This window comes from Crinia signifera, chromosome 2 (assembly GCF_055691185.1).
Source record: "Crinia signifera chromosome 2, ASM5569118v1, whole genome shotgun sequence".
Lineage (NCBI taxonomy): Eukaryota > Metazoa > Chordata > Amphibia > Anura > Myobatrachidae > Crinia > Crinia signifera.
Window position 1 is genome coordinate 113849729 of NC_139218.1, and position 12240 is coordinate 113861968.

The 12240-nt window shown below is 43.7% G+C and overlaps 1 long non-coding RNA gene across 1 annotated transcript; it reads right to left on the minus strand.

The window, feature by feature from the left end:
- Positions 1 to 1845: 1845 nt before the first annotated feature.
- Positions 1846 to 9516, minus strand: LOC146058823 (uncharacterized). Its single transcript, XR_014469976.1, has 3 exons — positions 9441 to 9516; positions 7394 to 7476; positions 1846 to 2061 (listed from the first exon to the last, which is right to left on the minus strand). It is a non-coding gene; the product is annotated as an uncharacterized LOC146058823 (long non-coding RNA).
- Between the last annotated feature and the right edge of the window lie 2724 nt (positions 9517 to 12240).

Here is a 12240-nt window from a genome sequence, read left to right on the forward strand (position 1 = left end):
CAGCGACCAGAGATGGTCGCTGATGAAAAAGAAACTGCCGGGGGAGCCCGGCAGTGGAAATCAGCTGGTCGCCAGCGATAACTCCGGGCAGAAAACGGGAGCGCGCACCCGGCGATTTATCATAGGTGCACACTCCCATCGCTGGCAATATGGTCGCACAGCGACCATATTGCCAGCGATATTTGCTATAATCGCCCCCGTGTGTACGCACCTTAAGTTATTGATAGAAACATAGAAAAATAGAATTTGACGGCAGATAAGAACCACTTGGCCCATCTCGTCTGCCCCTTTTTTAAACATGTTACCTCAAACCATATTTGATCCTTATTTTTTTGTGAGGATATCAATATGCTTATCCCAAGCATGTTTAAATTGTACTACTGTATTTGCCTCTACCACCTCTGATGTGGGAAGCAAGCAGAAATTGCCGATATGAGTGTTATGTAAATTAATGTTAAGAGGTTTAAAATTGAGATAAACCTCAAATGGATTTTTTCTGTGAACATTTGATAAATGCTAACAAATTTTCGCAAATGGAGAAACATTTTTCTGTGATTAATTAACTGTTGATTCGTAATTTAGCAGTATATCTGCATCCTAAGTAAAAGGTGCAGACAGATATTTGGGATAAAAATACGATTTTAGGAATACAGTATACCAACAAGTGACAAGTGTCACCCTTCCTTTTAAGAGTTTAAGCAATAAAAGTTATGTTTTAAACTGATACATTATTACAAAACACATCAAATTAAAGTGTGCCCCAGGTAAGACTTAATCAGACTTTTTCTTGCATCTTACCGCAAGACACCCCCCCCCCCCCCACCACCACCCTTTTTTTTGCACCACTGAGCCTGTCAGGGCTCCTACAGATTAAGGTACAGAGGAACAAACAAAGGCTTTTCATGTGGTGTTATATATTTATATTAATCCCCCCCCCCCCCTGCAGTTGACTATTGACCAAGTTTGTACTGCTTTTACTCTGTGCGTTGACAGTGTAATATTCTCCCGTGCAGTCAAGTAGGAGGGGGCCCCCCTTTCTAAAGTGCCCCGGGCCCCCTGAAGGCTTAATCTGGCTCTTAGTACAGTACAATAAAAGCTGTTTGTGCTACTTAGTAAACAAAGTACTATTCATGGTGGGTCTGAATTAATGAGCCCATTATCGTCTATAGGAAAAATGTGTCCCATTTGCACCCTAACATCTCTGGTTTTAAACTGGTACCATATGAAAGAGCAGACACTTGGCTTTCAGGGAAGACTAACTACTAGTTTATGTGATGCCGGGAAGGGAAGCAGCAAGCAACCACTGGTGGTGTCCCATCCAATTGTCTGCCTTGTCTGTCTTGCAGGGGTTTTTGTCTTCCTCTGCAGCCAGGGTGCCAATGCTGGAATGTAGGGAGATGACAGTGGGCAATCCTGCACTCAGCTGGGTCAGTTCAGGCCAGGTGCTCAGCTCCCTTTTGCACAGCAGGTACGCCCAAACCGGGACAGGGTTGCAGGTAGGGGACTGGAGCTGTGAGTTGATCATTGCAGCATCTGTACCTTTGTTAGCAGCCCCTGTGTGATGTGAGATTCCACAAAGCCCTGGTTCACGCTTGGTAGCCATTATTTTAACCCGCTCGGTGCACAAGTCTGGCCTGCTCATACTGTATGTCATTCATACTGTAGCGTAATTCTTTGTTTAACCAGTGTAGTGTAAAGCAGTGGAACCTACAGTAGTGATCCTTGGTTGTCTTTGCTGATTTTTCGTCACAGTGACCTATCCCAAATATATATATATCTTAAATATAAATAAAAGATACATCCAATGAAATACAAACTCACATAATAAATAACACACAGTTCCAGGTTAATAATGTTGTTATATTTTATGGATCATCATGAAGATACTTCCATATTGGTTTAGAATTTTATATATTTCTCTACTAAATTTATAGACCTAACATGCCTAAAACTTTTCCAAGCAGTTGCCCAACTAGTTCTCTCTCATTTCTTATTGCACCATTGTCAGCGAGATCCTGATGTGCCTCCCTCTTTTCAATCCCATGGTGACTTTCATCTTCCCTAAAGGAAAAAAACAGATTGTCAGCCAATACATTTGTAGCAAATTAACATTGTCAGCCAAAACCAGACATTGCTATCTAATAAAGGTATGTTTTATGCTGCCCATACACTTGTGAGATATTGTATACAATTATTTGATTTCAACCACATCTGGCTGATAAATCGAATGATTGTATGCATTTTTAAGAAAATTTCGACGCAATGCGTGGGCACACGTTGAATGTCGCGTCGATAGATCTTATGTGCTGCTCATATTATCTATGGAATTGTAGGAGCAATCGCATGTGGTTTTTAACCACATGCGATCACTCAAATACAATCCATGGGTGTGGGGCGGAGGGGACACATTCAACAGCGTGGGGTTTGGGGAGAGGGGGCCGAAGGGACTGCTGGTGGCATACCTGCTGGTATCCTCAGTCCCCATCCTGGATCAGCGGGCGGCGGGGGTCAGCGGTGGTGGGAGAATTGTTTAAAACACTGGGTGCCCTGTGATTGGTTGAGGGAGCTCAGCCAATCACAGGGCAGCCCAGTGTTTTAAACAAATCTGCCACCACTGCTGACCCCCGCCGTCCGCAAGTGCTACTGCTAGCGCTACACTACTCCGCCGCCCCCTGCCCGCCCTCTTCCAGCACCCGATGTGCCATCGGAAGATGGCATGCAACATCGGATGCTAAAGTTCTGCACCCAAATATGCGATCAGATTCGATGGACATCGTACTTCGATGTTGCATCGAATCCCATAGCATAAGTGTATGGGCAGCATAAGTCTAATTATTGATCTAGCGTGTACTGTATGTTTATTTAACATTTGATCAGTGAAAATGACAAATCATGTTTGATGAAAGTGAATTGGCAACTTATGAATGAATAAATGTAAAATTTCTACATGTAACATAATCTTTGGTAAACAATAATTGATAATTGTTTAGTAGAAATAAGGTAATGCGTACTGTATGTTACTTCAAAGACTCATACACCAGATACACTGATTACTGTAGTTATTTCTCTTATGTCTTATATACATGGCCAGCTCCATTTCAAATATAGTGGCAGTGAGGGGTAGCAGAGGAGTGCTCTCCACTCAGAGACAGAATGCGGTAGTGTCAGCCAGTGGTGCTAAGAGGCAGGGTACTTTTTATCTGGGAATTCAGGGACACAGAGGGGCTGGGGGCATTGCCAGCAGCTCACACAGAACTGACCATGCCCCCCACAGTAAGCAAAAATGGGACGAGGGCTCACAGGAGTGATGCGATTATAGGCCATGCCCTTTGACCATGACTCAACTCCGTCTTATTTCGGGGGTGCGCATTCCGTTGGAAGGTATGATATTTCTCCTGAAATAAAGGCTTTTTTTTTACTGAGGTCATCATATGGCTATCCAAATAAAGTCATTTTTTTAAGAAGTAAAATGGACAGTTTTCTTGGTATAACACATGAGATCCAGGGGAAGTTTCTGGACCCATGTGTCCTGATAACCAGCTATGAGGCTGGTTATCAGGAATTATGCTTCAGGTGCAACCCACCTGTACCCAACACTGTTATACTCACCTGACCAGTAATATGTGCTCCAGGAGCACTTCCAGACGTTGGATTCAATTCTGCTGCGAGACCCCACAGGGCTGTAAAGTGAGATGCCACTTCACAGCATCACTTTACTATACTGGGGGTCATCAGCAGTGCAGGAAGACCAGCCGCCCTCACTGAAGCTCCAGCCACTGTTCCCTGGGAGTATGTGAGTATAATTTTTTTAAATTTATTTCTACAGTGATCAGCCTGTGTGTCCATTGGACACAGATAGCTGATCCAAGAAATGGTCTAGGGCATGGTCTAGGGCACTGGGCAAGCTTGACTGCAAGAGGGAAAAAGGGGTACTCCAATCAACAAATGTGGGTGTCTGTGTCAATTAGCGTTGTGGAGGTGCTCCCTGGGAGTGTGGTAATAATGTGAAAGAAAATGATCCAAGAGAGGATAGAGAAAGATCTCCCTGTGCGGGGCACTCGCCTTCTAATTATCAGTGTGGTTTAGCAGTTAAAAGATAATTATTATTAGTACATTAATATTGGTCTGAAAGAGTCAGATGTAAAAAGATGAACAACATGAAGAAAAGAACAAAGCAACAATGATTTATACTGCTATAATGCTGGTAATAGAATTAAGCAGTAATAGAAAGTACAAGAAAATGGTGAAATATTTTTGCTTTCCAAATATTCTGTGCACAAGGACAAATTAGAATCAAAGTGTTAGGATTCACCCCTGTTCTATAGGGATAGAACAGGGAACTATAGCTAATAAGGTAGCTGGAGCAGTTTCTGGATGATCAGGATAAACATATGACATAAACTAAACTGAATACGGGATACAGGACAGAGAAAAGTAACTCACTATAACCAGGAGCATAGAGGTGAGGACAGGCCACAATCATCCCAACCCTGACCCTGTTAATCCCTCCAGAGGTTATAGGCACCTGCAGAACTAAGACTTCACCTATAATAGGGGCAAATTAGGTCCGCCCCAACTTTGGTGCCACCAAGACTTGCAGGGAGACAAGGTGCCCATCACCTCCAGAGCAGACATGAGGAAGACTAACTTTAACCCGTAAACACTGGGAAACCAAACAAAATGTGGCACAGCTGTCCTCCAAGGAAGAGAATCCTCCAGCAGTCTAACGTACATGTATACTTGTAGGTGACCCTGCAGTGTACCCTATCTCTGGCCATCCGACATAGGATATGGTCCAGCGAACCATGTTCATAAGCTAATTACACAAATCAGCCGCAATTTGATACATAATTGATAAATTCAGCTTTCAGCTAATGAAAAGCCACAATGTCTGAAATTGTTCTAACTAGCCGCCGATTTATTCCACACGGCTATATTGCCATATACTTCTTTATTTATATGTGATGCAACCAATTGACTTGGATACAGCACATTGGCAGCATACTATGGTGGTTTAATTACATTTTGTATTGGTGACCAGGATATTACATTACAGGTGGTATAACATAGCCTTTGATTCTCATTTATCCTGGTGTACAAATACTTGGAAAGCAAAAATATTTCACTGCTTTCTTGTTCTTTCTATTACTGCTTATTTCTATTACCAACATTATAGTGGTATAAATCATTGTTGTATCTTTGTTCTTTTGTTCATGTTGTTCGTCTTTTTAGACCAATATTAATGTATTAATAAAAGTTATCTTTAACTGCTAAACCACACTAGTTAGAAGGCGAGTGTCCTGCCCAGGGAGATCTCTCTCTATCCTCGCTGGGATAATTTTCTTTCACACAAATAGCTGATCACAAAAGCTATTCGGACACAAATAACGGGTCCCTGCACTGATTTCTCTTCATATGGCCAGAGGTGTGCAGGAGGCAGGATTTGTTAGGGTAATTTTCACAAGGCTCATGGCGGTATTTTTTACAGGGCTCTTTTGTAAATTTACCCAGATCGCATTTCCCATTATAAAAATAGAAAATGCAATCTGGTTAGTAAAAAATACAAAGGAAAGCGTATGGCTTAGTTCATACAAAAAAAAAATTGAAAATGCTGTTAACTTAAAACACATTATTTTAGTGATTTTTTTTTAAATTTAAACTGCCCCAGAGTTTCAACATTTAGACCCATTATATTACTGAATTAAGATTTCAATTTTTGCCAAAAATATAGAGTCGGTAGACTTACCGCACTGTACAGTAGAGGTCCTCAACTGCGGTCCTCGAGGCACACAAACAGTCCAGGTTTTATGGCTATCCAGGCTGTGAATCTGTGAATGAGCATGAATAGCCATAAAACCTTGCCTTTTGGTGTACCTTGATGACTGCGTTTGAGGACCACTGCTGTACAGTATGCTATAAAAGAAGTAAATTACAGCTATTTAAACACCATTCCCCATTGTTACAATTTCTTAACAATAAGGCATTGTTTCATAAAGTGGGAAAAACCGGCGCCTTAGTTGGTGAGCTTACTTATGGGGAAGATTGGAGTTTTACTAATGTTACTACAGTAATTGATTCATGTTAAATTAATCATTGCTACAGTATTGTGTGTTGATTAAATTGTTTGGGAAGCCATTGTTATGGGTTTACTGTATTAAAGAGACATTTTTGTGAAAAAAATGGTACTGCGAAAATAGGGCTTTTCACGCTGGTAAAGCTTCTGCTCCAACTTGTTATAAGTATACATTCTTATTTGTTCTTGTGCAAATGCTTATTCAGTCAATACAGGTTGAGTACCCTTATCTAAAATGCTCAGGGCCAGAAGAATTTTGGATAACGGATTATTCCGTATTTCAGAATATTTTTATATTTGAATGAGGTTTCTTGAGGTATCTTGCATTTATGTTGTATAAGCACATCAAACACATGAAATACACACAAATATATTTTATTTGTGCATAAAACAAGGTTTCAAAACATGAAACAAAGTTTGTGTACAATCTCTGATACTGAATTTAAATGCCAAGCAATCATTTTCTTGCACATATTTAGTGCCAGTTACATGTTGTTTCCTCTGTAGTGCCAGATACAGATGTCCCCAGTAGATTTTCAGCAAAAAATAAAGGTACATTTGGGAGACTGTGGTTTTCAAAATAATTTGAATAATGGATATTTGTTAAGGGCTACTCAACCTGTAGTTGGTTTGTGTGGCACAATACAGTATTAGCTTAAGGCTTCAAAGCACTGAGGTCCTCAGCTGTATCTTTGTGGAGATCGTGATAAGAAATTATCTACTACCTCCATGTATCTTCTAACATCTGAGGAAAGCATCCTGGAAATGTGTAAAAGTTAATTTACAATTACTTTATTTTCAATGGCTGCTACCCTACTGCGCATGTGATGCTGAACAGGCATGCATCTTGATACATTTGACCAGAAAGAAGCCTCCATAGACTTCTATTGCGGCAACATTTGCAGTTGAACATGGGAGATATCTGCTTACATGACCTTTAGATACATTTGTGGGATAATTGTTACAGCATACCTGGTTAACTGCAGTGGAGCATTCAGGCGGGGGGGATTCTAGGTATATCACTAAACATATCGCTCAAGATGAAGCATATATTATAGTACGCACCGAGCTTTACTCATACTGATTGTCAGAACTGCTCTGCAGGATCCAGGAAATCTAATCGATGACCAACAAAATAGGCGCTGTCATGCGCAGTTCCCTTACCATTGGATTTATATGTAAACCATTGATTTTTGCTGCATGCAAAAATCCAAATATGGGCCCTGTGTCCTCAACAACATTTACAGAGTGTAAAAATTACAGTTAAATTAAGTGGAATTAACAAATGTTAAAGTATGGTGAATGAACCTCACTACTTACTTTTCTGCTTTCCCAGATTGCACAAGGCAGATGAGGGCCACAGTTGTCATCAGGATCAAAAATTTTGGCATCATTTTGGGATTCTAAAAATGATTAAGAACATACAGTATAGTACAATCACTTTGCAATCGAGACATAATTTAGTTATTACATCATGACATAAATCCAACTTTGTGGCCTACAAAGAATTTGACCCAAATAAATTTTAATTCTGTCCCACCTGAAGTGCAACATGTTTTGTAAAGGTGGAAAATTCTCCTTTGTTTTTTTTGCTCCCAACTCTGAATCAAACTCACATTGGGCGGTATTCAATGAGCCTGATTCGCCATGTTTTTATGGCGAATTTGTGCTGTTTGGCGAATTTGTGACTGAAACGGTGAATCACCCTATTCAATGACCACATGGCGAATACATTTGAAGTTTTTTTTCGCCATGATTCACTGAGTAGAAATCGCTATCTTTTTATGGAGAAGTGGAATGTGAACTTTTAAAATAAAGTGTTTTGTTTTTTACATTTGGTGTCAAAAAATCAGGAATTTTATTCTGAGGAGGGTCATGCTATTTTATTCATGTGCTGTAAGCACATGAATATATATTTAATTTAATTTTTTTTTTTTTTTACACAGCAGCCAGCAGGGAGCGCCGGAGCCGAGCCGCTCATTATATATTCATATATTCACTGCACCCGATCGTTACGATCAGGTGTAGTGAATAAACGCGGTCCCCTGCTGGCACCCCCGGGGGGCAGCCTGTGCTGCCTGGCACCCGGGGAGCCCACCTCCCCCCCACATACGCTCTGGGGCAGGCAGAGAGACTTCCATCTCTCTGCCTGCCACTGTCCTCAGGCACCCTGCGGCGTTCGCCGCAGGAGCTCATATTCGCCGGTCAGGGGCAGCGAGCCCCTGACTTGTTGAATACCGGAGCCGGCGAGGCTCCGGAACGTGGCGAATGTGCAGCGAATCCTAAAAAGGATTCGCTGCACCTCGCAGGTATTCACATTGAATACCGCCCATTGTTTACATGCACCACCTAACATGTACATGCAGCAAGATGTGGGAAGGAGCCGCACACATCTTCCTCCTCCTGTCCCTGGGTAGCATACATAACACAGTCACACCTGCATGTGGATAGGCTATGGATTATGGAACCGAGCCAAGATTCACACAGTAATAGCAGCCTTGGAGCCCAATCTTACAGTGATATTACACATTACACCACACACTTATACCTTTACACTAGAGTATGCCACACACTAATTTCCCTTACAACACATTGCGCCACAAACTAATGCCCTTACACCATATTGCACAACACACAAAAGTTATTTACACCAAATTATACCATACAATTATGCCCCTTACACCACATTATGCCACACATGAATGCTCTTTATACACCACATTATGCCAAACACACATATGCTTCTTACGTCACACACTAAAGCACTTACACCACATTATTCAGTACCACACGCTAATGCCATTAGCAAATTATACCACACAGTATTGCCCTTTACAATTGATGCTATGTACTAGAAGTTCCCCCATATAACACATATGCCGCACAATAGTAGCAACCTTACACATTATGCCACACAGTAATTCTCCTTATATATAATGTCACATTACACCTGCTCTTCCGCAGCAGTTCACCTCCTTCTATGTTCCTCCAGCAGCTTATCACCTCCACCTGTGAGACATCAGCAGGTGTGAAATTGGTGCCAGGTTACTAGCTGATTATGGTTGGTGCAGCCATAGAGAGATACTTACAATGCTGGAAGCATTCTGGATTAAAGCTCCTGTACCAGTTATAATCAGCAGTCAGCCAGGGCCGTCTTTCCCATTGGGCACAGTGGGAAGCTGCCCAGGGGCCCAACGATTCTAGGACCCATCCCAAGATGGGTCCTAGAGGGGAAAGACTGGCAAGCAGTTGGAAGCAGGGATCCGGGCAGCGGGGGTGCAGGGATCTGGGCAGAGGGGATTGAGTGCTGCTCGCCCCCCCCCCCCCCTTGGCTGTGGCAATAGAGTTCTGCCCGCGCCTCCCTTACCTGCAGTTCTGCCCACACCTCCGTCCGGGAAAGGCAGCTAGGATGGCGGCAGCCGGGAAGAGGAAGTGGGGGGCGGTACACTCACACCGCTGCGGGGTCTGGGCGGCGGCTGGGGAGCTAGTAGTGCGCTATTTGCTGGGCGGTGGGAAGCTCTGCTGATTTTGAAAAGACTGGCCGGACACTGATTGGCTGAAAGTCAGCCAATCAGCGTCTGACCAGTCTTTTCAAAATCAGCAGCACTTCCTGTCTGGGGGGCATGCTAACATTCTGCCCAGGGGCCCTCGACAATGTTAAGACGGCCCTGCAGTCAGCCTGGCACCAAATCCAGACCGTTGCAAACCAGATGCCCAGTGATGGCTACCCAAATCTTGGGGCTTGGTGCAAATATGTTTTGGATCCCTAATCCCTCCCTGAAAGGTTACAGGCCAGTTTCCCATTAGCTCATCATCCCTCTCCAGACCCAGTACATATATGTGATAAGGGGATTTTTGTAAGAACTTACCGTTCAAACCCCTTTCTCTGAGTCCAGTCCGGTGGCACAGCTCCACAATGGGATGTAGAAGGGTCCGCCAGGAGCCAGGCACCTATGCTTCAATTCTTTGGGAGCAGGCTCCTCCCTCTGCATCCCATAATGCTTCAGTTCAACTTCAAGAGCACACTAGGATACATAACTCAGAACAATGCCTGAACACTTTATATGTAACATAACAGAACCATAACATGACAACACATGAACGGTACACTTAACTGAGCGTAAGGGAGGGATCGCTGTGTCCCCGGACTGGACTCAGAGAAAGGGGTTCGAACAGTAAGTTCTTACAAAAATCCCCTTTTCTCTTTCGTCCAGTCCGGTGACACAGCTCCACAATGGGACGTTCACGAGCCGGTCCTTTGGGAGGGTACGCTCAGACCAACAATTCTCATCACTGCCTATCCGAATGAGGCGTCCTCCGACGCGAACTCATGAAATCTGTAAAATTTGGTAAAGGTATGAACAGAGGACCAGGTGGCAGCCCTACACAACTGCTCCGCCGTAGCCCCATGGCGCACCGCCCAGGAAGAAGCAACCGACCTGGTGGTATGTGCATTTATCCGAGACGGAACCGGTCTACCTGCTTTACAGTAGGCAAAGGCAATAGTAGATCTCAACCAGCGAGCGATGGTCTGCTTAGAGGCAGGCCACCCAACCTTATGCACATCATATAGCACCAAGAGTAAATCCGATTTTTGAATGTCCTTTATCCTCTCAATGTAGATTCGAAAGGCGCGAACCACATCCAATCTCTTCAGTTTGTCCCTATTTTTAACCCCGGAGGGAGAAAACACTGGAAGTACAATGTCTTGGTTTAAATGAAAAGATTACACTACCTTAGGTAGGAATTTTGGCACTGTTCGCATCACAGCCCTGTCATCGTGAAAAATCAAAAAAGGTGACTTTCAAGACAAGGCACCCAACTCAGACACTCATCTGGCTGATGCAATTGCCAACAAAAAAGTGAGCTTCCACGTCACATACTTTAGCTCCGCAGATCTTAGCGACTCAAAAGGAGAATTCTGTAACATAGATAAGACCAAAGATAAGTCCCAAGGTGCCACCGGCTGCCTGTAAGGCGGTTTAAGCCTAGCAACCCCTTGTAAAAAGGTTTGAACCTCAGGTAGCAAAGCTACTCTCTTTTGAAAGAATATAGATAAGGCCGAAAGCTGCACCTTTAAGGATTGCAGACTAAGGCCTGATGAAAAACCATCCTGCAAAAATTTAAAAAGTCTTGGCAATTTGAATCTGGAAGTGTGAAGCTTCTGCCTCTCACACCATCTAATGTATATCTTCCAGACCCGATGGTAATTTGCCGCAGACACCGGCTTACGGGCCCTCAGCATGGTCTGGATAAGCTCATCAGAAAACCCTTTTTTCTTCAATAAGGAGGTTTCATAAGCCACGCCATCAAATTGAGACGACCTGGGTCCTTGTGAAGAAACGGCCCCTGGCCTAACAGGTCCTGACGATGAGGAAGCCTCCAGGAATCCTTCGACAACCTCAGCACATCGGAGTACCATGACCTCCTGGGCCAGTCTGGCGCAATTAGAATTGCCCGTACTCCCTGATTCTTTGTTTTCTTTAATACATGGGAAATGGAGGAAAAATGTACACCATCTGGAAGTCCCACCGAACTGTCATGGCGTCTACTGCCCACGCTGCAGGATCCCTCACCCGCGAGCAGAACCTCTGAACCTGACGGTTCATTCTTGTCGCCATCAGGTCTATGTCTGGCAGACCCCATAGATTCACAATCTCCTGAAAAACCTCTTGATGGAGAGTCCATTCTCCTTCCCGAAGCGACTCCCTGCTGAGAAAGTCTGCTTCCACATTCCTGACGCCTGGAATAAATATCGCCGACAATGCTGGAACGTTGGTTTCTGCCCAACTGAAGATTTTGGAAACTTCCGCCATCGCCATCTTACTGCGTGTCCCGCCTTGATGGTTCAAATAAGCCACTGTCGTAGCATTGTCCGATTGTATTCTCAGCGGGGATCTCCTCAGAAAATCCTCCGCCTGAATTAACGCGTTCAAGACTGCCTTCAGCTCCAAAATGTTTATAGGCAGTTTCGACTCTTCCTTCGACCAAAGGCCCTGAAGCCTCAGGTGAAGAACTACTGCCCCCCAGCCTCTCAAACTGGCATCGGTCGTTAAGACCAACCAATCCCAGGGCCTGAGAGATCACCCCAGCTGCAAATTTTCCACATCCGTCCACCATAGGAGAGACTCCCTGGACTCCAGTGACAGGGATAAAACTTCCTGTTT